This window comes from Xiphophorus hellerii, chromosome 2, assembly GCF_003331165.1.
Source record: "Xiphophorus hellerii strain 12219 chromosome 2, Xiphophorus_hellerii-4.1, whole genome shotgun sequence".
Taxonomy (NCBI): domain Eukaryota; kingdom Metazoa; phylum Chordata; class Actinopteri; order Cyprinodontiformes; family Poeciliidae; genus Xiphophorus; species Xiphophorus hellerii.
In genome coordinates, this window is record NC_045673.1 from 12,664,778 (window position 1) to 12,689,832 (window position 25,055).

Below are 25,055 nucleotides of genomic sequence, written 5' to 3' on the forward strand. Positions count from 1 at the left end.
AGTAGTTGGGGTGTTGAAAGGTTGCATTTTTTGTGTTTGTTTTATCCAGGATGCATGTGTAACATTATATTGCACTAGGCTTACTTAATACTTTGACCAATGAGTATAATGAAAGTCTGATCACAGCACACCACATAAATGATAAAACACATACAATATATATATTTTTTTTTCATGGGAGAAAGTTTGTTCCAGAAGCCTTTGGCATAATGCAGCGACACAGATATGTCTGAAGAAAAGTAACTTTACCACACCTTAAGTCCAAAGTGCAAGATCAGTCTCCTCAAATCAAGCAAAGGTCTACAGCTAATAATACGAGAAAATTAAAAATAAGAACAGACGAACTCTCTTGGACCAAAAAGCTTACAATGAATGAGATGCTGTTTTATGAATGGAAGCATTAAGGCATATTGATGCAAATGTTTCTTTGATCTTATATAATTTAAATGCAAAGATGCTGGAGGCATTCTGTTCTATTCTGGGCAAGTTGAGAGGTTCAAATAGCTTCTTTAGAAATTCTGCATTGTTGACAGAGATTGACATGTCCCTGATCGGTTTCACTTTAAAGGTGTTCTTCTTATTTCTTTAACTAACTAGCAATAAAGCAAATAGAAAAGAAAAAGAAATGAATAAGTAACAGAAAGATTGATTTGGGTGGTTTTACCAAATAGGCTAAACAGACCCAAACATTTTCCTTGCATGTCTCTACAGCTTTCTGCAAGCTGTTTTCTGTGCGGCCAATGTCAAGGATAACCTGAAAAAGGACAAAATGAAAGTGCAGCTCTGCATCCATAAAGCAGATTCTTGTTAACACAGCACTGTGAGGGTAAAATTAGCATGTCCAATCACAGGTGTAACACCCTCTATCTGAATGAGCTAATGAGTATTCTACTCACTGAGAACCGCCTTGTTCTCTCAGAAGGCATCGATAGGCGCAGTCTGCTCCTACTCTCTGCATTTCTGTTTTCTACCCCTCCCTCTTCCACTCCCACCCTCGTTTACGCTCAGTTCAGCGTGGACCTCTCTCACCACTGGCTGCTCGCATCGCAACATCTCTCTCCTCCTTTTTCTTTTTTCCCATCACACCTCTCCTCTGACACTCTATTCTTTCCTCTTCTTGATCTGCTTCCCTTTTTTGGCTGGTTGATTGAAGCCAGTGATACATGAGACAGAGGACTGGTGAAAAAGGGGAGTCCTATGTGCTGGATCTCAGAGAGAAAAGCTGTGGAGAGCGTTTGTATTCCCATCACAGGGAAGGAGAAGTGCTTTAAATTGGGGAGCATCACTGTTGCAAGGCAGGTTGAATCCTACAGAGCAGCCAAGGACATTCCTGGGAAGGAGCATATAGGCAGATGTACCACGTGCAGGAGAGGAAGTGCTTTGTGTTGTGAGGACAGCAGACTGGAAACGAGAAGCACACGGCAACAATCAGAAGGAGGGGAGCACTGAGTTAGAAGAACCCCAGTCACAAGGGGTTGAGAAGGAGGGTGTGTGTGGTCCTTAGGGAGGTTTTTAAAAGTGAAAGAGGAGTGAAGGTGGGTCTACTCTGCCCTCAGCTTAAACTGGAAGAAGGGGGATTGCCTTCCAGACAGTATCGAAGAGGTATAAGAAGACCAAGGGGTCACCAGCTCTCCAGAGACTGTGGGATTATAATCAGAGCAGAGAGACAGCTCTAACAGTGAGACTGAATAGTGGCGGGCTGGTTGAAAATCTTCATTTTACTGAAAAAAGGAAGTCTTTTTCCAAAGTGAGTACTCAAAAACAGGGAGACTGAAGAAGAAAAGTAGGAGGATTTCTCTAGGACATAAGTGACCATCGTTCCCTTTCAGCACAAACCTCCAGGAGGATCCAATCATGGCTGTCCAACTCATCCCCGAATCAGCTGTGAGTTTACTCATGGTAAGTCTTAGAGCAGTATGGAGCACCGACTCTGTTCAGGTGGTTTTCTGATGTCTTTAAGAAAAACATTAAGGTTGTTTCTGCAGCATCCAGAATCTTTTGAAGCATTTAGATCCCATCCACCTTCCTCAACATTGCGTTTCTACACACCTAAAAAACTTTTCACTCATGAGGACTTTGGTGACAAACCTTAAAGGAGTTTGTGATCAGAAAGACATGTGCTTGTACGTGCATTGCCAAATATTTATATTCCTTAATGGACAGATGTCAGATTTAATAACATCATTCACGATTGGATCAAATTAGTTTCATATAGGAAAGGTAAATGTTGCCCTTTAAACCTTACAAGAGGCAGCTTCCTCTGTGACAGGAACTAATTAATGTTCCTATTATACAGCTGAGCAATATTACAATGGCAGAGTGGTTTTGCAGCACATCTTTTCTAGAGATTTGGCTTGGGTCAGTTGTATGATATCCCTTAATTTAAATGTAAACCCAGTGTGTAAAGAAAATTTGTACATGGAAGCATGTTCTGTTCTTCAGTCTATAATGTGGACATCCTGCAATCCCAGTGGGGAGTCACGCATCGCTGCTCTACCTGCTATTCCCACCTGTCAAGGCTGTCTGTTACTATGGCGATAGGCCATGCAGTCCATCCTGGGGTGAAACAAAACGGTTAGGAGAAATGCAGGGGAAAAAAGTACATAAACATGATGGACAGGTCATTGGAGGAAAGATGAAAAGGAGAACATCAGGGAGGAGGGCAAGAACAGAAAAGAAAGAAATGGAAAAAGGGTGCTTTACAATAAAGAAAAGTGACAACTTACAAGAGACGCTGTCAGCATTTGGTTGTTTCCCATCAAAACTGGGTCTGCCTGAAGTGGTTTTGTTTTTGTTTTTTTTTGCAGTATGGAGAAAAAAATGGGTTCAACTGACAGTTTGTTTCCCCTGAGAGCATTTTTACTCCTCCACTGTGTATGTTTGGCATTCGTATGGGAGCTGCTCCCAAACAAGTGCTCTTACTGTCATAGTTGACAGCCTTTAAATGCATCTTTGTCAAATCTGTTTCACAGCCATTGTTCCAGTCAAAACCCCTTCATTCAGAGCCATTCTGCATTGCACCAGCAGCCAGTAATCAGTGCTCTTCAGAGAGGACACCATTTGATCTTTTGGTATTTTCCTTGGAGAAGCTTTCTGATTTTCCTTTTTTGGTTTTCACTGAACAGGGATCACATGCATAGTTTTAGCACTTAGTGATTTGTTTGCAAAATCGGTGGCATTTGCTTTCACACTGACACGTTAGCTTGAACCCATCTTAATTATTAATGGGGGAGGGGGAATGTTAGCCAAGATTAACATTGATCATGCTTCCTGCCTCACTGTGCATTAATATTTCAAGTAAATACATGATTACTGCACAGCAGTGACTATAGAGCAGCATAGATGGATAGATTGTGTGTTATAGATAACAAGATTATCTTTGAGATTCAAAAAAGTTTAGTTATTTCCACTATTTGACAAGAGCCAGAGTTTGCTCATTCTAGGAACAGAGGAATTCTTATGCGTAGCCTAGAATCAAATAAAGTATTAATGATAATGATAATAATAAAGATTACAGCACAGTTATAAAAAACAATAACACAGTAAGGTTCAGCAAATATATGATTGTTGTTGTATCAACCTTCCAGACCTCTCAGGTCTTCCGGTTCTGGTCTGCTCTGCATCCCCAGGACCAGAACCAAATGAGGAAAAGCAGCATTCAGCATCTATGCACCACAAATTTGGAACAAACTTGCAGAAAACTGTAAAACAGCTGAAACACTGACTTCCTTTAAATCTCAACTAAAAACCCACCTTTTTAGGATTGTATTTGAAACGTAATCAATTAGAAATTTAATGATGGAACTTGACTTAATGTCATGTTCTGATTGTTGATTCTATGTTGCAACTGCACAAAAATCCGTGAGGGATGATGGAGTCCCAGAACGAAATTCCGTGAAAGAGGTGTACTGGAGCCTCTTGCCGGAAGCCCATTGAGAGGCTGTTTACATCGTTTTAAACTGCGTGATTGTGAGCGTGAGTGGGAATAAAAATACCAATAGGTATTTCGTTCCATATAACACAGTAGGAGTCTAACAGGTAAACCTTTTATGGATGCAAAAGCAAGAACCCCCCACTTGATGACTTTGTATTTCTGTGTTTGATATGATGTAAAGCACTTTGAAATGCCTTGCTGCTGAAATGTGCTATACAAATAAAATTTGATTGATTGATTGATTGATTGGTTTTTCATTCTGTTAGTGTTCATATCTCAGCTAATTTCATTGGTTATCAAAAGTCCAATCAGTTTTTTTATGTTTCCAATCTAACAATTTCCTTGATACTGTCGCGTGGGAAATGAGGTCAAGTATGAACCAGCTATGTACACTCAGCAGGGACGATCTAAAGATGAAGAAAATGACAAAAATGGACTAATATATAAAACAACCTAGGGTTATCTAGTTACTTAGATAACTAGGGTTATCTAGTTTCTCATCTTCACGTTATTTGGGAATAGCTTGTGAAAAAATAGAGTTTCTCTTCTATAAAAAATTAAGCTTGATTTAGATCTGACTCTCAGATGAAGAGAAAGTCATTGTTTTAATGGTCTAATTCAGACTTTTGTTACCTAATTTGAACCCATCTTAATTATTAATGTCTTAAGAGGGACATTAATAAGACATGTCCCTCTTAATGTTTTAAGAGGAACATGAAAATGAATCAAGGGAAACCCAGAATGTCAAACTCGACAGGATAATTTGTTCAGTTCTACTGTATTATCAAATTACCCACATAAACATGGTGAATGAGTGTCTTGTAGTTCTGCTTTTGTTGTTCTTGTACCTCCACCTGTCTCAGCTGGAGACACATTTGGCTTTTCTGCTCTAGCAGCAGTTTTGACAGAAACAAACCACTCTGAAACCACCAGCTGTACTGGTCTGCCCTTATGCTGCTTTTCCGATGGAGAATTTTCATTTATTTCATATTTATTCTCTATTTATTTCCTATTTATGCATTTTATAGCTATTTTTATGGAAAGGCTTATATTTAGTGAGGGCTATGTTAACCTGGGTTACACAACTCCAAGGGAGAAAATGCTACGTTACCTATTTTGAAATTCCGCTTTTACATGTTTGATGAGAATTAGGAGTAAATAACAGTAATGACTATTGACAAAAATCTGGAAAAAAAACAACATATTTTGGTGCCTAATCCAGGTTTTAAAATGCACCATTAGCCACGATCTGAACATCGTAATTAAATTTTAATTAAAAGACGTCAAAAATAGAAACGTATTTGCTGTCAGTGTTCTGTTTTGCCGTATATTTCACTTAATTTTCTAATGACATTAATCTCTCTTGTCAGTGTTTTTGTTTTCCACATGCAGGGGCAGCTGATCCATATTTATTTTGCTTTCTGTTACACTTGGCCTTGCACCCTACGCTGACAGAAAGCAGAGTAAAGTGGAATCCTGACACACTCAGGGGCTAAGTGGATTATCTTCATAATGCTGAAGGCTGTCTGCTCTGAATACTGTGAGGGAACAGCGAGCAGCTTTACAATTCCTACTTCAAATTCTAATTCCTACATTTGACAGATCCTCTGAGGTACATGACATCCATGCACATATGTGTAGCTACTCATTTGTGAACTGCACCATATTATGTGTGATTTCAGTAGTCAATGTGGCGCTTTAGATGCATTTGAATAGAAAAAAAAAGAAAACAGCATAGACTTTACATCAGCCTGTATGTTGTTGCCATGTCTCTTCATTGTTTTTCCTCATTCAATTACCCTGCCACTGAGCATGCAGACCAGATGACTCAGTGTGATCAAGCCAGGGGATTCAGCACTAATCAAATCACCTCTCTATGAAACGATGGGTGTGTGTACATATGACTTCATGCATACAGCATGTGTGCAAAAAAGAATAAAATAAAATAACAAGAAAATCAAATTAGAAAGTCTAAATGGTGAAAGAACATGTGTGTGGAACATTAAAATCCTGTTTTATAATTTTGATCTAATGCACTGTAAATGAGCAGCCTGTGTACAAACAGAGCAGGGCTGAGGAGGATGGGGGAGGGTCTTCAGAATGAGATCATACTGAGATAATTGATTACCGCCCTGTAACTATGGCAAAGAAGGAACACTCAAACAGCATTTCATGTTTGTCTTTACATATAACAAAAATAATATGTCCTACTTTTGGTATGTTCAGCTAGAAAGGAATAGTTATTAGTTTTTAGTGTTAAACTGATTATATTTTCAAGCCCAAAGAAAATGTTCTAAACCCACATTTCTCATTGAAAACTGCTAGCACATTAAAACCCTCACAGAATCCCAGCTACTGATTTAAGAAGCTACATATCTCACATAGATTTCTGCCCTTTATGGGTGATTATTATGAAGTACAGGCACAGATGGCATTTCATTATTGCCATTTTGTTAAAAAAATGATCCCTCTCAATCTGACGCTTTTGATTTTGGGACACTTGCTTTTTTTCCCCCCTTTTCTCTTTCTGATAAATTTGTCCAGTATTCAGTATATGATGAATCTTTTATAAGAATCACATTATTGTATGCCCTCCCACTAACACCCCCCACCCCCCTTCAAAAGCTGCAGTGTGCCTGCAGAACAGTCACGCTTGAGTGATGTTGGGCGCCAGTGTTGCTGATGTCAGCTAACTAAAGCTGTGGAGTAGCTGCAGGAGAAAAGAAACACTTATACATTACAAAGAAAAGCCATTGAAATAATATGGCAGTGGTGGTTTTTGTTGAAATGAAAAAATAACCTACATTGTATTGAGTTTTGTTGAGTAAGGGTTAAATGTGTTGTACTGAAAGGGGCAACACTGCACAGTTTGTTGATAATATCTAGAACCTTTACAGCTGAAAACATTCTTTTAAGTAGTTTTAACAGTGGAATTTATTTTCTGATGACAGGTTCTGGACTGGAGTCCCACCAAAAATGCGAGATGGCATGTTTTGATGGGTGGGATGTTTTTTTTTTCCTAAATTACCTTGGATTTTCCCAGAAGGGCCAAAGGACCTCCAGAATTATGCACTGAGGTCTCATTATGTTATGTAGCTGCTGCTTGTTGGGGAACAGTGGAGAATGTTAAGAGGTAGAAAGGTTCACTGCAGGATCAATTTATTTCACCTCTTTGGCAGTTTTCTAACTGTACGAATTCTGATTGTAATTGAATTAGTCTTTTTGAATAATGATGTAAAGTAATTTTCTATAGTGTTACTCCTCTTGAGTGTAATCAAGGCTTAACGTAGTTCTTGGTTTCAACAGCCATTTATTGTGGACACCTCTTACAATGTCCCCAAAAATGCCGTCAGAACTACAAACAAAAGGTAACATAAACCCAAATCAGTTCACAATAAATGGAGTATTTACATAAATAAAAGATACAAATAAACAAAACCGTACCTCATTAGCCGCATTGACTCCAGAGGAATAAAGTTTAATTTCTAGCGATCAGCTTCTTAAGCTTGAATGCCCCATGTGGCTCTAAGTGTGCCAGCTAATGCTTCCCTGGGCAACACATGGTCTGTGGAACAAAATAAATGTTCCGCCCACATTTGAATATATATATATATATATACCGAACTTAATGAGCATCAACCCAAATTTACTAAAACTACCACACATATTAAACTTAATGTTTAATATTAAATAAACTTTAACTACTGCCACCTTAAACCAAACATCAAAAAACAATAAACCAGATGCAGTTGTCTTGACAGCAGCTACATATAGTTTACACACAGTCAGATGAATGTAAATGAAGTTGTATGCCTCCAATAAATTAAATCTACTGAAATGAAGTTGCTTATAGTTATTTTTGTTCAAGAAAAGGTAATAATCTTTGACTATCCTAACAAGAACAATCAACCACATGGCTGGTATTGTAGAGTCTTCTTCAAAAATATCAGATTATGGTAAATCAAAAATATGGCATTAGATCAAATAACATTAATTATTATATTTAGATCAATAGATATGACATTATTTACTATAGGCATTATCAGTTGTTAGTACTAGATAACTAGCAATTTAATTACTTTTACAATTATTTATTGCCTAAGATTTGTTTACAGGTGGATGTTTGGGACAAAATGGCAACAATTTGGCCTTTCATGACTTCAAGAAAAGTAAATCCCTGTTGAGTTGCATGTTTGATGTCTAATTTATCTTCCTCTATTGTCTTTGAGCCACATAATCTTCAAATTTGATTTAAAACTGTGTCTAATGTGGCTGAAATAACACAGCACAGTGTGATTTGTAAATTAAAGGCATCGCACTAACACACACAGACAACATTTTTATCTTACTTAAGCTTAAAATGTTCTAAATATTAGTTTAGGTTAATTTCTTTAGCAAAATGTTGTGTTAAATATTTAGTTTAAGTGATTCACCATAATCTGATAATAATTAAACCCTTAATTTTTCCACTAATAGGCATTGAAAGCTGTTCAATGTTCACAGCATCGGACTGTCCAACATCCTAAAAAGCAAAACTAAGAAATTCTGTGACTGTATTTGGTTGTAATTTTTGTGTTTTCAATAAATTACCAATGATGTTTTTCTTTTGATTCTGTTTTCACTTTAATTTCTGTTTAGTTTCACCATAGCTCAAATAAAACTTGAAGACTTGAAGGAGCAAAAACAAGCAAGAGGAATGCTTTAGATTTAACATCCCTACATGTATTAACGAATAAATGTTGTGTTTGTGTGTGTAGTGTGTTTGAGACTAAATCTTGCTCTTAAATTTTCTGTTTATACTGCAGTCTGTGTAAGGACTATTGATTGGCTGCAGAGGCGAAGGCGCTTCAGTCCTAATTGACTTCATCAGAGCTCCTTCTGGCTTAGCTATGCTCTTTTGTGTGCAAAGAAAGGTCTCAGGTGTGACTGTGTAAAGTGTTTGCAGTGTGTGGGGGGTGTGGGGGTGTGTGTGTGTGTGTTGTGTAACCTCTCCTGCATGTTAATCTGTACTGCAGTCTCGCTATGAGGTGTGACAGCATTTCTTATGGGTTTTAATGCCCATACAGATGTATGACAGGTTTGTCAGCTGTGCTCATTGTCTGATCCAAAGACAAAAGTCAATGAAAACCACTTTCTTATGTCTCTGCATGAGCACCCACTAGGTCCCATTGGTCTGCTTGTGTGTTGTTTCCTGAAGTTCTCCATCTCAGTACTGTCCACTCTACAAAATGACCATACATGGCAAAATTATCCAGATAATCTACACCTTGTATATGTTGTAATTTCTGCAGTGACACAGGGCATTAGTTTTTTTGCATAGATATGGACCAAAATGTGCAAATGTTTTCAAACTAAAATTTAATAATTTATCTTTATCAGATAAATAAACATGTAAATAATTCTCTTTTTCCTACATTTATTTCCCAGTTTATGTTTAAGCAACATCTTTGAGTGATCATTCAGATAGCTGCTTCCACTGAAGCTGTCTTATAGCATTTATCTGATGCCTGCCACGTGAATGTCAAGCTACTGTAAAAAAAACAAAAAAACAATTCTCTTATATTATTAGCTATGCTAACTGTAAGCCAACGGGTATGTCATGCTCCCAGTACAAAAGGTAAAATGTCTGGTGTAAGATTAGGTCTTTTTGGTTTCTTGACTTATCAGCTTCATTCTAGTGTTAATAAGCTGAATGTATAAATAATTTACAAGCCAATGGCAGTGTCAGATTAGCAAGAAGCCACCACCTGTCTTGTGTGCCAGGACGCAGGTTGATAGGAGAGGTGGAGGGGTGGCAGAGTGACACAAGAGACGAGAGGGGGGCACAGAGTGGTAGAGCCACCAGGCGGTGTGACTGGCTCACCATCTGTCCCTGCGATGGAGCAGATGTCTGAGTAGAAAGACCCATCTCTGTTTGCTTCCAAGTTCAAACTATGTCCCGTCTCTGTTGCTGCGAATGGCACTGCAGCCATTTAATGGTGGGCGTGTGCGTGTGTGTGTGTGTGTGTCCATAACAGCATTTGCGCATCTGACATTTCCCACTCTGGCTGACAGAGGTCCCAGTGGGGCTGACTGTCCTCCATGTTGACTCAGTAACCATCGAAGAGGACCTTGACATAATGACGAGCTGTCTTGTTAACAACTCCTAACAATATAGGCATAGGCGGAAAAAAAAAAAAAACTGACAGGAGGATGACCTTGCACATCATACATGCAAGGTTATTGGATGAAATATTTGACAAGATAAAAGACTCAAGATTCAGTAACTTAAAAGTGATTTTCAGAAAATATCAGCCTCACAACTTTCCTCTTCTGCAATTCTCCCACAGAAATTACTTTTTGTAATGAATCACCTGAATAATACTGATAGCTGTAGGCTAAAATCCTAATACTTTGAGTTTACAAAAATTACCCAACTAGAATACAATTACACAAGAAGTTATCAAAGTGAGAAAGCAAGGCAGTTTAATAGTAGAAAAACCTGTTATAATAATAGGGGATAAGGAAATAAGAACAGCATACATGCCATGAAAAAAATCTATAATATAAGTAAAATAGTGGCTCATTATGAGGTCCATATACTTGTAGAGAAAGTAAGCGTAATGCAGTGGCCATCATCCTATTTAGACCATTTTATACCCAGAGATGTTGCCCCTGTATCTCACCATAACGTTCTCTTCCCATGATGCAATCTGTTATAAGGAACACAAATTCCTCTTGCACCAAAACACTCAAATGCCGTGATGCTGCCACCCTTGTACTTCACGGTTTTGATAGTGTTTGTCATGTCTAAAACAGTTCCACAGGTATGTGAGTATGTCAGTTTAGAGTGGATAATAGTATTTGACATACTTCTTTAATTTTACTACCCAAAAAACAAAAAGAAGCATAATTATAACTAAAACACAAACATATCGTACAAAAATGTATTTTGTTTTAGGCGGTTTGAAAAGGAAAGAGGCATATAAGTTTCCCCACATTAAGTCTCATTTGAAATGTAATCCTCAAATTAAAAGCAGAGCTGGAAACAGAGGCACATTTCAGTCCATATAGATGGAAGAGCTTTCTTTTTAGCTTTTCACCATCACAGAAATAATGGAGTCCTTGATTACCACGGCAACAGCTCTCCTAAATCAAAGCATTTTGAAGGTTAGTTTATTTTTTGTCTATTTAACACCTAGAGTTGTGCTAGGTGTGCACCGTGAGGTTTGTAGACATGAACGTCATTTTAATTTGGGGATTGTGAGGATTTATTCGAACCATTTTTATTGCAGGATTTGTGACAAATTACTTGAATTATTTTCATAGCAAGTTCAAACTTTTACATACAAGCTTGAGTTCTGGCACGTTCACCTTTGCCTCGTGCCTTCGCCCTCTCTCACAACCCACTTAAATGCCACTAGCCAAAAAATCATTTAAAAAAGACAATGAAAGGACAATGCTTTGAAGCCTGGTCCGTAGCAGGAAATTTTCTGAAAACTGTCAAATATCCAGCCAGATGTATACCTGAATGTTATTTTTAATAATGGGTAGAGGATTTGATATGGGTTTTTAATTTTTTTTTTTTTATTTTAAATGAAAGTCCATATCGTTCTTGGTGGCTAAAATTGAGAAAGAATAATGGTTGTAGTGCAAAGATAACATATTTCACACAATATATAATAGATCACACCATGCCATAATTTTTCATATATCCCCAAATTACAACAAAAACAAAAACGAGCCAAATTACAAGACATAGAAAGAAAGACCGCAGGGAGAGAAATCAGTAAAATGTTTCTTGTTTCACTCGTTCCACTAGATGGCACTAGAGACTGTTGATGTTTTTTTGTTTGTTTGTTTGTTTTTTGCTGTTGTTGTTTTTGAGGGGTGTTTTTAAAGCGAGCTGTTTTCCCATTTTGGGATCCACCATCATTTGTGTGAGAGTCACCAAATCCCAGAGGCATAGAGTATAGAATGATTTACTGAGATGGTTTTAGCATAATTGCTCAAATGTGCAAACACTGCAGCTGTTAGATGAGAGAGGTGAAGGAGCTGTAAGTGGGATGCATGAGTCTGTTTAAATTTATACACCCACTTCGGTCCCAATGCAAGCTAAGGGATTGAAAGCAGCAGATTAATCCAGTCTGTTTGTTTCAGTTCATGTTGGCCTACTGTATAGCAAGAAACCCAACAGAATGATTTAGTGATATTGTTATGTTGGCCACATTATTTTACCATTCAATGTATATTTTATTAACCAGCTGAGGTAGCATCTAACATAAGTTCACATGCTCACATGATTTAGACATCCCATAATCTATTCATGTCTTTCTGTTATTTCACGTAGTCCACCTTTGATCTTAGGTTCAAGTGAACTTCGTACATTATTCTTTATCTGAACTTACAAGAACTGTAACAGTTGAGGGAACAGATTATAGATAAGAAGGTGATAGATGTATCAGAAACTTAGTATTTTATATAGTTCAAATATGTGGAAATAGAATCTGCTCATATGTAGTTTCTCATCTTTCACATCAGCCTTGCATTTCACCAATAGTCAGTTTGTAGGGCTCATGAGATAAAGCAGATTGACTTTCATCAACTGTTTAATTGTCAATCCAATTCGTGGCAAGTTTTGATGAAAAATCTCAATCAAACTGGGGAAATGTAATTTGCACCCAGGCTTTATTTTCTACACTTTCTGAGATCTGTCGGTAGAGGGCAGTGTGTGAATGAATATCGATTAAGAATTTTTGCCACGACTTGCATTGGTGAGCCCGTGAATGTGAGTTGAGAGCGCGGTGAGAGTGCGTGTGGGCGTGTGCGTGTGTGTGTGCGTGCGTGTATGTGGAAAAATGACGAAATAGGTCAATTTTCTGTGGATGTCGTTGTATGCCTAAGTGCGAGATCAATATGCAAAGCATACAAATCCGTAAAATTGGAACGAACTTCAGACCCTTAGCTAATGACACATGATAATATTAGAAATCTCGATAAGAGGTGTGGAGATTGCTTTGATGTTGGGGGGCATTAAGACTCACAAGCAGCTAATTAAACACATTTAAACTCTTATCCACGCTGTCATTCTCTATGCGTGTCTCACTCTCTCTCCCCCTCCTGCAAAGCTCTCGATGCGCTGCCTGCAGAGAATGCTGGTTGCCCCCGACAACAGTTGCTAGGAAACCATTTTGGAATGACATCATTGCATCGAGCATGCTTGAATAAAATCAATACCTCTACTCGCGTACATGTGTATTTAAATAGGAGAAAACATTTCTTTAACACTGATAGCACTGTGTCAGTGGATTCATATGTGGTGGGTAGTAAGTGACGAGTGTTTTTTTATACAAAGCAGAAGACTCGAGGTAGCTTTAAGGTAACATTTTTTGCTTCTAATAACTTATCTACCTTTTTCTTTTAGCCTATTAATTTGCAAGATGCTATAATCTTCGTCTCTTTCTGTCATAGCTTTTCCCCTTTGGCCACTGTCCCAAAATACCATATGTCCTTCCCCCTGCTCACATTATGCCCCCTCATCCATCTTTTTTTTTTTTCCTTCTTAATTCGCTCCCTCTCTGCAGTTGTGAGATAAGATGTTCCTCCCTCTGAGCAGTGGTGAGATGTGACAGAAGAAGGGGCTTTCCCTCTCCGTGTTTAGGACTGCAGACAGTAATGAAGAACAGCCACATGCTGCAAATATCTACATCTATGGACATAATGGTGAAGGATATTTCTTACCCTCGGTATATGAGAATGACCACAGTGTATAGGAGCCTGCATGTGAAGCATGTTTCTTGGGACGCACTTTAATGAACTTTTAGATTAGATGTGAAATAAATTCCCTGAGGCAGCAATCAGACTGGCTCTCTGAAACCTGGACCTCTTAGCTGTGGGAAAGGAAGGGCTAAAGCAGTTTCACACTCTAATATATCATGGAAAATCTCTGACGCCAAACACCAACAAGCAATTTTGTGGAAATTTGTCGAAAACTCCCACAGCAGAGACAGAGCGTTAGTATTCAGACTGGTTGATTTTTTTTTTTTTTTTTTACATTTTGTCAGCTTACGAATACAAACTGACAGTCCTACTTACAAACGTCCATGTGATTTTATTTAATCACCACTTTAATTTGCTAATATTTTCTAAAAAAAAAAAAAAAAAAATGATTACCTTGACATTACAGAGGCATTTATGTTAGTATTTCTACTCTACCAATTTCCTAACTGAAGGCCAATTGGTTGAACTGGATCAGAGTAAAAGGTGCTGAACACAAGTTAACACTTTCTGATTTTTATTTGTAAATTATGCACTGCCCTATAAAAATCCAATAAAATAAATTTGAGCTTGTCATTGGAATTTTGACAAAATGTTGAAAACTTCAAGAAATACAGATGTTATCCCAAGGCCCATATCTCTAGCCCTAAAAATATCATTATTATAATAATTTCAACTCATCTTTATTTTATTTTCCAATTTCAAGGCATTCAAACATGAAGAACTCAGTTTGATATTTAATCTGAAGTATGAATAACCTCCAACAAGGAGCTTTCCCTCCTTCCTTTTCTGGACTGGAACAAACTGAATATTGACAATGTGTTGTTAGTAAGGATGGGTCATTCCTGCATCGATGTTGTTGGTCTACAGAGAAAAGACTATCCATTCCCTAGTAGGAGGGTCAACAACAGATTTCTTCAACTCTAGTGGCATTGATTTAGCAGTAACGTTACGGCCTTGTAAGTAGGTGACAAGGCCGTATACAGACATGTTGGTCTTTTCTACACACAGTTTGGAAACATAGTAAATATTTCTGTTTTAATAGGGAGCAGACAAAAACATACTAATCTGTCATTGAGACAATAATTCAAATACTTTAAGTCAAAGCATGCAGAGGGAGAGAAGCACATCTTATCTTCCCTTGATATGGTTTATTTGATAATAGTTGCAATTAATTCCACTGTTTCCACATTGTGTTAGTGTTTTCACTCGTAGTTAATTACTTTAGCCTATGGGATGTCTGCTTTCCACAGTGTAATTGCAGCTCTCTACAGGAAAAACAGAATATAGAGACAGTTATGGACTTTCCTACAATTTTCTCACATATTTCAACCTCTTGAATCCCGCTTGAATTACAACATTGCTAAACACAATGTACTGTACCAAAATTATCAACAAATGAAAAGACGAAAGCCTCACTGACTCACTCACTGAACCAGGTTTTGTCCGTTCACATCTGTATAGTGGAAAAGTCACTAGGGATTAATTTTGGGGTCCAGCTGGGGCGTCAGGGATGTAAGTGAAGGGGAGAGAAGGCTGTAGTAGGGGGATGGGGACAGTAGGGGGTTGGGATGGGTTTAAGGATATTGTGCACTACAGTGCAATCAATGTGCACTGCCCTGTGCACATTGTTCTGTGATTGTGGTGTTTATCACCCACTACATCCCAACCACCTAGTCTCCTCTTTATGTATGTGTGGGTTTATTAGTGACTGGGTATGGTTGGGGGTTGGCACATGAGGTAAATGTGTGTGTGGTCTGTGTGTGAGTGTTGGGTTTGCTGACAGGTTCACTGTCAGCAGGAATGCATGATGGTGATATATGGGGCTGTATGTCACTGTGGCTTGTCAGGAACATGCACAAAAGCTCTCCACATTGCATCAATCTAAAAATATATTGTTAGTTGGGAGGCCTTACCACAAAAAACAAAAATCTTTCCTCAAAGGATATATTTGGAGGTAAAATAGTAATTTATATTTAGAGCTGGTATAAGAGTAGAGATTGCTTTGGGTCTAATGACACCTCTAAGCTTAGAGGTCTGGTGATTAATGGAGTTTGAGCTCTTCCAGTTGTCTTGTCCTTGGTGACATTTCTTCCCCCAGCATCATTAGTACCTGTGTTTAAGAGGATTATGTTTAGGTAATGTATTCATGTGTGTTGGATGTGTGGGTGTGCCTTGTATTTCATACAGTGTAAGGGCTATTTGCTTAACACATTCTACTGATTTGAATCAGCCATGATAAAACCTAGATGGAAAATTTTAGGCTTCAGTCTTAGCTACTTAACATTTCTGACTGTTTGCCTTTAAGACAAAATGAAATGTCTGGGTTTATTTGAGTCCATCAAATAAACTCGTGTTGCTGCAAATGGTATCATCAGGGTGTGGACCACAGCTCCTGTGCGCTCAGGGCGCGCCCACATTCCTGCCTATTCAAGCCAACAATAGTGAGGAACAGTCTCCCAATGGAAATAGACCCAACTTGGCTAGGAGCAAACCAGACATTAACCAGCAAGAGTCCATCTGTTGGGCACTAAAAACTCAGATAAAGCCAATGGTACAGATATTTTAGTTTTTTGTGTTGAATTTAACTTTATTCTGTTTAAAAGATCTTGTCTTAATGTCCAGTACTGATCCACTGCTAATCCAGATTAGGGTATTCCCTTTCTGTTTTTAAGGAATCGCTACAAATATTTTTGATATTAAATAAGTGTTCTTACAATTACTTTTTTGCTTTGAAAATCAAAGGTAAAAACAGATAATGAAACGCCATTGTCTGCATTAAAAACAAATCCCAATCCTTCTCTATTCTCTCTACAGAAATTTGTATGTTCAAGCTCCAATGGCTCTGTCACCTGCCGCTTGAGTCTTATTGATCATACCCACACTTTGTTGTGCTGAAATGTTCGTGCTCTCTCAGCTGGCCAGGGATCAATTCTAAAATGTGACACGAGGTTCCAGTCTATCTGCTTTTTGATCGATTCAATGATCATTCGACAGTGTGACGTTCATAACATGTATAAAATGTGCTGACAAAAATCAGTGAGTTAGCTGTTAACCACCACCTGGAGGGGTTACATACCTCAACACACCTATCCATCTTTGAAAGGGGAGGTGGCTGTTTTTGCATTACAGATGATATTCATTGTAACATAGGGATTACTTATATTTAATGCCACTTGTAAATGCTACTACACAAATTTCTTGCATTACAGTGATTTCTGTTACTTCTATTGCCAAATAAATAAGCTGAGTTTACTACATACTGACAGCTTAGTGATGAGAAGCACTCAGTTGAAGGTTTAGGCTGCTAATAGGCTGGTTTTCTAACTAAATATATTCAAAAAAGGGATGTGTTAATATAAAACCATTTGTGGAAATATTGGTGAACTTATTAATGACCGTAACAATTCACACAGTAACATGTGAAGGTTATCACTATAAAATTATGTGCAGCACAAAGGATTGAAAGAACATCCCCAGAGATATTCCATCATCATTAATTTAGTAAATTTAACACTTTTTTGGTCCTATTTGGGTCAATGTGGAGAGACCAGACTAAAAATAATTGAGAGACAAAAAGAACACCATGAGAGCGTATGCTTCACTTGGAATCATGCAGTTCAGGCAGAGAGCCTTGTCAAAGTCTGCAGGTGGCCACCTGAACCCGAGTGTGTCATTTCACTTCATACTTAGATCCAACAGCTGCGGCAGGGAAAGACAGTGGGTGGAGGAATGCTCAGATTTGATTATTTATTTTAGTTTTAGTTTTTTTTTTTTGTTTTTTTTTTTTTAAGCACTTATTTTGCTGCTGCCCTTATGAGCATAGTTCTCATGGCAACAACTGAAAACATGGGAGAAAATTTGTATGTGTTTTTATCTTTCTAAAGGACAGACAATATTACAGTTTGCAGCCAGAAAGCACTGGAGCTATTGGCCTTTCTTTACAGCAACTCTTTGATGAACGAGAGGAAAAAGAAAAACACATTTGTTAGGGACTTGAGGGAAGATCATGAAACTGAGAACCAATTAAAATCTTGTGGCTTCCACCTAATTTATGTTTTGCTTTTAATCTTTTAAGGATAGGAGGGAGCAATATGAAAATGTTGAGATTTAATATTTACATTAAGTAGGACTGAACCTGAGATAACACAATATTATTTTCTCTAATCTAATAAGTTTTGGGTTTAAATACCATTTATCATGTTGTGAATGGAAACAAGGAGCTGCTTTTAAAACTTCACTCTAAAGCTAATGTCATGTACTGGTGTGTTCATAAAAACTGCTAGTTCTTAAAACAACCTGCTGGTTTTTAAAAATCCTGCTTAAAATGGAACACAGATCTACAGTGCAGTTTGAAAATACCAATTAGTAGTCAGAAATTCAATTAGAGGGTTTTTTTTAAATATAAATTAGGCAGGTCATCAGCCAAATCAATTTCATTAAAGTAGCTAAAGGAAAACGCAATTTTCCCTTAAGATAAGATGATGCAAAACTGTCTTGTTGTATGATTGTTAAAACTGTATGTTTTCACATAATTTCCCCTTAAGGAAGACACTTCATTCCCACACCATGTCCAGGTCAATTTATTGAATGAGTAGTAAGTAGTAAGAATTGTAAAGACTTATTTTATGAGGAAGTTGACTTCACTAACATTCAGATAGTTTCCTTACACTGTGATCCATTCATCCATCCATTGTCCTCCAGTTATCCAAGATGACCGGAAGAGCTGATACCGCCATGACGATATCAGGTCCAGAAGGGAACTCCCTCTCCTCTTCAACTGTCTCCATATCATTTTGGAGGATTCCCATGCCAGAAGGGATGTGTAGTATTTCCAGCATGTTTTGTGTCAACCCCAAGGTCTTCTTACAGTGGGAAATGCATCCGCACTGCTCTGGAAGTATAAAAGATCAACAGTGGTTTTTTTGTGCGTTCAGCTCAGTATTTTTTCTTTTAGTCCTGGTCTGGGCTTGGAGGTGTGTTGGTGGGGAAACCCTATATGTGACTTTGAACAGGTTGGAAAGCAACAAAACAATGTCTAAATATTTGAATTGGTGACTCATGCCTTGTCTATTATGAGAATAATGGTTGATCATGTTGCTAGGCAATGAAGAGCCACTATTGTCTAGAGGGACAATGGTGGACCAAAGAGTGCCCTCTCTTTTTTTTCTTTGTTTTTCTTGCTATCTATCACCATCACTTTCAAAAATGCACAGGCACTACAAGCATATCTTCTGTCTCACCTCTCACGTTGGGCGGGAATTTGGAGTAGACCGTCTACATGAAGGATTCACAAACAGACTGAGTGGGTGAGGGACAGAAGGAAGAGGAAAGAGAGAGAGCCAGCAGACGGAGGTCACTACGACTAAAAAAAAAAGACCTGCAATCATTTGACACATTGAATGGAACAAATGTAGCTGGCGGCACCGAAGGGAGAGTTAGCGAAGCAGGGGGAGAGAGATAAGCTAAAGGATGTAGAGAGAAAGGTAGAGAAGAGAGAGACCCTTTATGGACATTGCACATTAACAGCACAGAGGTTTGCAGGGTAGGATCACACATCTGCTGACAGGTTGGAGATAGAGAGAGAAGCACCAGGAGTTCCTCACTGCCCTCTCGCCTCCTGCTTCAAGCTGTGGGTGTGTGTGTGTGTGTGTGTGGATGTGTGGGTGCATATATGCCTGCACACACTCCCACATTGCACACAGACTCTCTGTGTGCCTGTCAGCGTGCTGGGCTCTCTGGGTGGGTAGAGAGCTGTAGCTGAAGAAGAGATGCTCGCTCAGAGGATGAGACAGCGTTTCTAACAGGATCTATTTGCGGATTGGGATAATACACCGACACAGCTGAGGGGGCCCAGCAAGCCCACCGGAACCAACCAAATCAGCTATGGAGGGACTGCTGTCTCCAATGAGGACGAGGGTGAGTTACCACGGAAATTTCAGAACATGGCAACTACTGTTTCATCCATAAAAATCCGTCATCGAAAAGACTAATGTTAGAGAGCATGTCTGGAGAGATGCAAAACGTAGTAGGTTTGCAGTGCGTGGGAGACAGAGATCCAAAATGCAGTTTACAAGCAGTGAGTGATTGCATGTATGTGTGTGTATATAGATTAATGAGGCGATGCTCTGAAAGAATGACTCAGTGTTTCAAAGTGGTGCCCATCTCCAGTCAGCACAAACTGCTGGCCTTTGGATTTAGGCAAGTGACAAAAAGGAGTGGAGACAAGGGTGCAAGGGAGGAACTGGCTGCTGATTGTCCAGTGATTTGCATGAATTTCTGAAAGTGAGGATTCACTATTGTTCCTGTACAATATGACCTTCTCTGTATTAGGGACTCGCATCTCATCCAAAATGGTGTAAGTGGGATGATGTGTTCAGCGTCAAGAGCTCAACAGAAAGGATTCCAAAGGAAGTAAAAAATTAGAAATGTACCAATCAATCGGAAAAAAAAGATTGGATTTGGTCATTTTCACACGATCTGTTCTCATTGCTGAATAGTACGTAAAGTACCGTAAAGTCCATTTTGTCTCCCTTGTCATTAAATTAATAAAAGCTAAAACCTCTTATCACTTTAGTGACATCAATGACAGTGTGCCTTTTCTGAGTTAAAAATATCTGAAATGATTTGCTACTGGGTAAAAACTTTAACTGACCTAATAGAAAATTGGAAATAGGTTTCAACCCAAAAATCCAGAAAATAATCTAACTATACATTTATAAAACAGTGCATTAAGTTCACTGTATTAAAATTGGTTTAAAAGCTTTCCAACTTTCTATCCAAGGGTTGCATTTAGTCACATATTTGCAGCATTCACTCCTCTTGGATGAGCATGACAATCGCTTGTTTTGTGCCATTGACTTTGCAGCAATCCCTCATGCCAACCATGCATGTAGCAGCGGTGGAGAGGAAAAGATCCCCCTTTAACCAGAACAAAGCTTTATTCAGTTGATATGCTAACTATTAAGTAATTCAAGCAGGTCTCCTTCTTCTTTCTACTGCAAGAGGTGCTGTGTTTAATGATTTATAAATCTAATCTAAACTTTTCACTGTAAATGAGCTTTTCATTTTATAGTATTTCTTCTGCTATACTCCTTCTCTTTCAGCCACCTTCTTTTTGCCCAAAATCAAAAAGACATTCTAACTTCTCTTTATCTTTCATGTATCTCTCTTCCTGTCTCCCGTTCATGTTTTATCCCTCCTTTCACTGCTTCTGACAAAAAATTCAAACAAAAATTTAAATGGGAAAAATCACCTTTAATAGTACATTATTTCAGATTTTATTCTTGAAATACTAAATAGTATTGCTTTAGCCTTGACTTTGTGAGCTATCATGCATGACCACCATCTGCTCATCTCTCCTCTTTCACCTCTACAGCTCATGTTCCTTTTCAATTTTGTTTGTTTGTTTTAATCTTGTTTTTTCTTTACTCCTGTGCTGCACATACTGCACCTTTTTTCAAGCCAAGAGTTGAGCTTGTCTGCCCACCTGTCTGTCTGTCTCTCCTTCTGCCTGTCTGCCCCTTGCCCTGCTTTTGGCAGGTAATATTAGCATTATAATTGGTGTATGCAGATCGGCTCGTCATCTAATCCAAAGAGAAGAGCTAGCAGGGGTTTTTCCATTTTTTTGAAGATAGACTTGGCTTCTGTAATATGGCATAAAATCAAGTCTGTGCCGTCTGCGACTCTGGCCAGATTTTGCTTTCTGGCAAATCTCTCCGAGTCATTTTTAATAACTAAATGATTTTTTGATTCATCTTCATCAGCTAGAATGAACTTCCCATAACTGGTAGATGATATACGCGTATCTCTGTCTTAGCATCAAAGTGAGTTTAGCAGATTTGCGAATAAGGGAATGATGATCAAGCAGAGGAGTCTGTCAAACTTTGCCCCGCGTAATCTTCTGTTAATGCCTTTTCACTTGGCTTCAGAGATGAAAGAAAGTATCAAGCGTGGACATGAATTTTAATTTTCTCACTCTATTTCATTAAATTCACGGCAGTTACAAAGTTTTACAACATTATATTTGTCTATTTGCATATAAGACAGAGTAATATTTTGTCTTTGTGGAATAGTGAGGTACAGCTTATCAAAGAGCAAAACTGCTGTACATTAAATTTGTTCTGTATTTAACAAAAAAAAGTGCAACAGTATGATTTTTTTGAACCAAAGGACAAACAAAAAGGCATCTTTAGACCACACTTGACTTTTACCTCAAAGTGACAATAGAAAAATAAGCTCTTGCTGAGTTTTTGTTTAGTTTTTGAGGCTCAATCACGAGACATTTTTTGCTTTTAGTAAATGTATTATTATTATTTCTGGGACTTTATTTTGTTTGCTTTTCTTTTCCTATTCCCTATTTGATTATTAATATTTTTGATGTTGCTTTTATCGTCACATTTATTCATTTAGCAATAATAACAATAAGGAATAATAAGAACCTTCTTTTACAAATTACCGCACATACATTAATAACTTCTCTCTTCCCTAACTTCACACACTTTTCACTTCTGCTGTAAACATGAAGGACTTGTTTACATTTTGAAACTGTAGATCTAAACAAACAGAACATCTAAAGACTCTTAAAAAAGAAATGACCCCCAGTGGGAACCCCTCTTGTGTCTTATTTATGCATATAGGTCAGTAGGGCAAGGATCTGAAGCTCCAGAAAAGTCTTCTCTGGAGATCATGTAGGCTGTAAGTGTGTGTGCTGTGTATCAATTCTCTAATCGGCTCGTGTGTGCGCTAATCAATAGGGAGTTGTTATCTAGAGATTAACCCTGTCAGTGTTCTATCAGTCCAATCAGAGAGATTCAGCTGCTCCTCTTTTTGTTGCTCTGTGTCTCTGTCAGTATCTCCGGTTTCGTCTTCTGGTGTCTTCCACAAACCTACACCTTTCCATTACAAAAGAGGCTTTTTAAACTATAGACTCTTTATCTACATGCGTCTCTCATCTGTATATGCAAGTCATAATCACCATAACTCCTCCTCTCTTCTTTCATTTTAATGAAATACAAATTTTATTCATTCCTTCTCTTCTCCCACCTGCATCAAACCCTCCATGTGCTTCATTTCCAAAGTAGGCAGCTTGTCCTGAGAGTTAAGGTCAAGGTAGAGAGGAGAGAAACTGAGCTACAAAGAGAGTGACCAGACCCACGGCCTTGAATCCCAACCACCTCACTGCTCAGATGAGAATAATTATAGGAAAAAGGTAGAGTTAGTGGACTAGGGGGGTCTGTCGCAGAAGGTGGAATTGTCTTTGGCAATGCACTCAGACACTAAGACACACACATTCACTATGTGCTGATGCACAGCAGGTTATCTGGCAACATTTAAAGGCCAAAGAAATCAGCAGAAGGATGTCTGGTGACTGGAGCCACATGGGCGACGTGCAAACAAACAAACACACACGCACACCCCTGCCCGCGCCCCCCGCCACACGTAGTCACAGACAGGGACACACACACTAATGCGCACACATATGCTTATTGAATATAGAGCTTCATGTCCCAGCTGTCATCTCAGACACTATCCTGTTAATTTTGGATGAGACTGCCAAAGGGACTCAAGTTCCTGTCTGAAAAGTTGTAGCTGTATTTCTGTTTCAGGTTATTTGCTGAGCTTCTTCTGGCTGCTGTTTGTTGACCAGTGTTTTCTAGCAAAGCTCTGTGGCATTTTCAAAACAGGAAGGTTTATACTGAAAGTGATTACAACCAGGTGGAATCTATTTGCTGATTCAATAAACTCTGAGGGCAGCTTGTTACAGTGAATTTTACTTAGTATCCGAATAAACAGGACTGAATAAGCTGAACACAGCACTTTTGAGGAATCTTGTAGAGCTCATAAGGTGAAAAACAATATTTTTCTGATTACAATTTCACCCTTCAATTCTCAGTCAAATATCCTTGAATTCATTAAAGTTTTCCATAATGGTAGCTGATTTTCCTAATATCTTTTTTGAATATCATACCCCATTTTCTACCAATAATAACAAAAGAAGTAAAAGAAAAAAACAATGGTCTTCCACATTTCATTCACATTGTTTGAAAATGTGTTCTGTTGTCCACACTCCCTCTCTAATCACGTCTGCGTGAAGGGGTGTGGGAGTGTGTGTGCGTGTGTGCACCTTGCTGGGTCAAGCATGTCGAATGTTCTTTTGTCCCGTTGAAGCAGCATAAAATGTACGAATCAACCAGGATAAAATTCAGTCCATGAAGGACAGCAGCAATGGAAATTGTAAAAGTGCAAATTTTCCACTTCGCTTGCTGCAGTCTGTCTTCAGGCAATTTTAAATAATTTCCGATTAGGAAGCAAACAAATGAATAGTAATGATAACTTCAGCCCATGCAAGCATTAAAGCATTTATTTTAGTGTATCACTGTTATGGCCAGTGTTAAAAGGGCCTTCATCAATCCCATTATGTACATTGGCTCTATATGTGTAATTGCATCAAATAGATTGTCCCAAGGGAGAGTTTTATAGGGCAGCCATGAGAGAATAGCATTTGCAAAGTTGTTTTTTTGTGCTGGCATGTTATAATTCCACGTTCACACAAAGAAATTTACAAGAAAAGTGACATAAATATAAATGTTGATCAAATAGAAGACCAGGGTACCCGGGTGCAGAAAATACTCTTTTATACTCTAATCATAGTCTTTGAATATTTTCACATTTTGTTATATTAGAGCCTCAAACGTTAATGTATCTTACAATAATCACTCAAAAATGTGACATATACAGTACAGACCAAAAGTTTGGACACACTTTCTCATTGAATTCAATGAGAAGGTGTGTCCAAACTTTTGGACTACACTGTATACTTATATTTGGGCCCTCAGAGTTGATTTTTTTGTAGTTTGTCTGCTGCAAATGCAGCTGCATGCCTTTTGGATTAGTTTATTGACCAGCTTTTCATATCTTGAGACCCATTCAGAAACTGAAGAACGTCAGTCAGTTTGGATGCAGAGCATCTGTAAAGAGCAAATCCAGGCAATTGTCAGAACTTTTGTCTCAAGTCGACTTAGGATGCACTTTGCCTGGTCCTTCTAGACATTAATACATTTTGATCTGATCCCTTCCAGTGTAGCCCTGGATGTATCTTTAGAGTTGCTACTCCAGCTAGAAGGTGATCATTCGTTCTGTGCTTTTAGCTCTGTCCTTCTTCTCATCAATCCAGATCAGCTTCCAAGTCCCTACTGAAGAAAATCATCCCCACAGCATGATGCTACCAATACCAACACAGAATGATCCAGTCAGATTGATGAATGTAGAATTTTGCAATTTGGCCAAAAATGTACATTTTCGTCTGTAACATATTTGTTTTGCCCCCTGTGCATTGCTTATTGCACACGGGAAAATACAAACT

At 38.3% G+C, this 25,055-nt stretch overlaps 1 protein-coding gene across 2 annotated transcripts in view; it reads left to right on the plus strand.

The window, feature by feature from the left end:
• Positions 1-1,093: 1,093 nt before the first annotated feature.
• Positions 1,094-25,055, plus strand: part of frmd4a (FERM domain containing 4A) — a 115,153-nt gene continuing 91,191 nt past the window's right edge. Inside the window, exon 1 of one of the 2 annotated variants that reach the window (XM_032584204.1) lies at positions 1,094-1,899. The gene's annotated coding sequence lies outside the window, so the exon portion shown is untranslated. Of the gene's footprint in view, positions 1,900-19,372; positions 19,610-25,055 lie in introns of those variants that run through there. The other variant, XM_032584196.1, reaches the window with a different exon arrangement.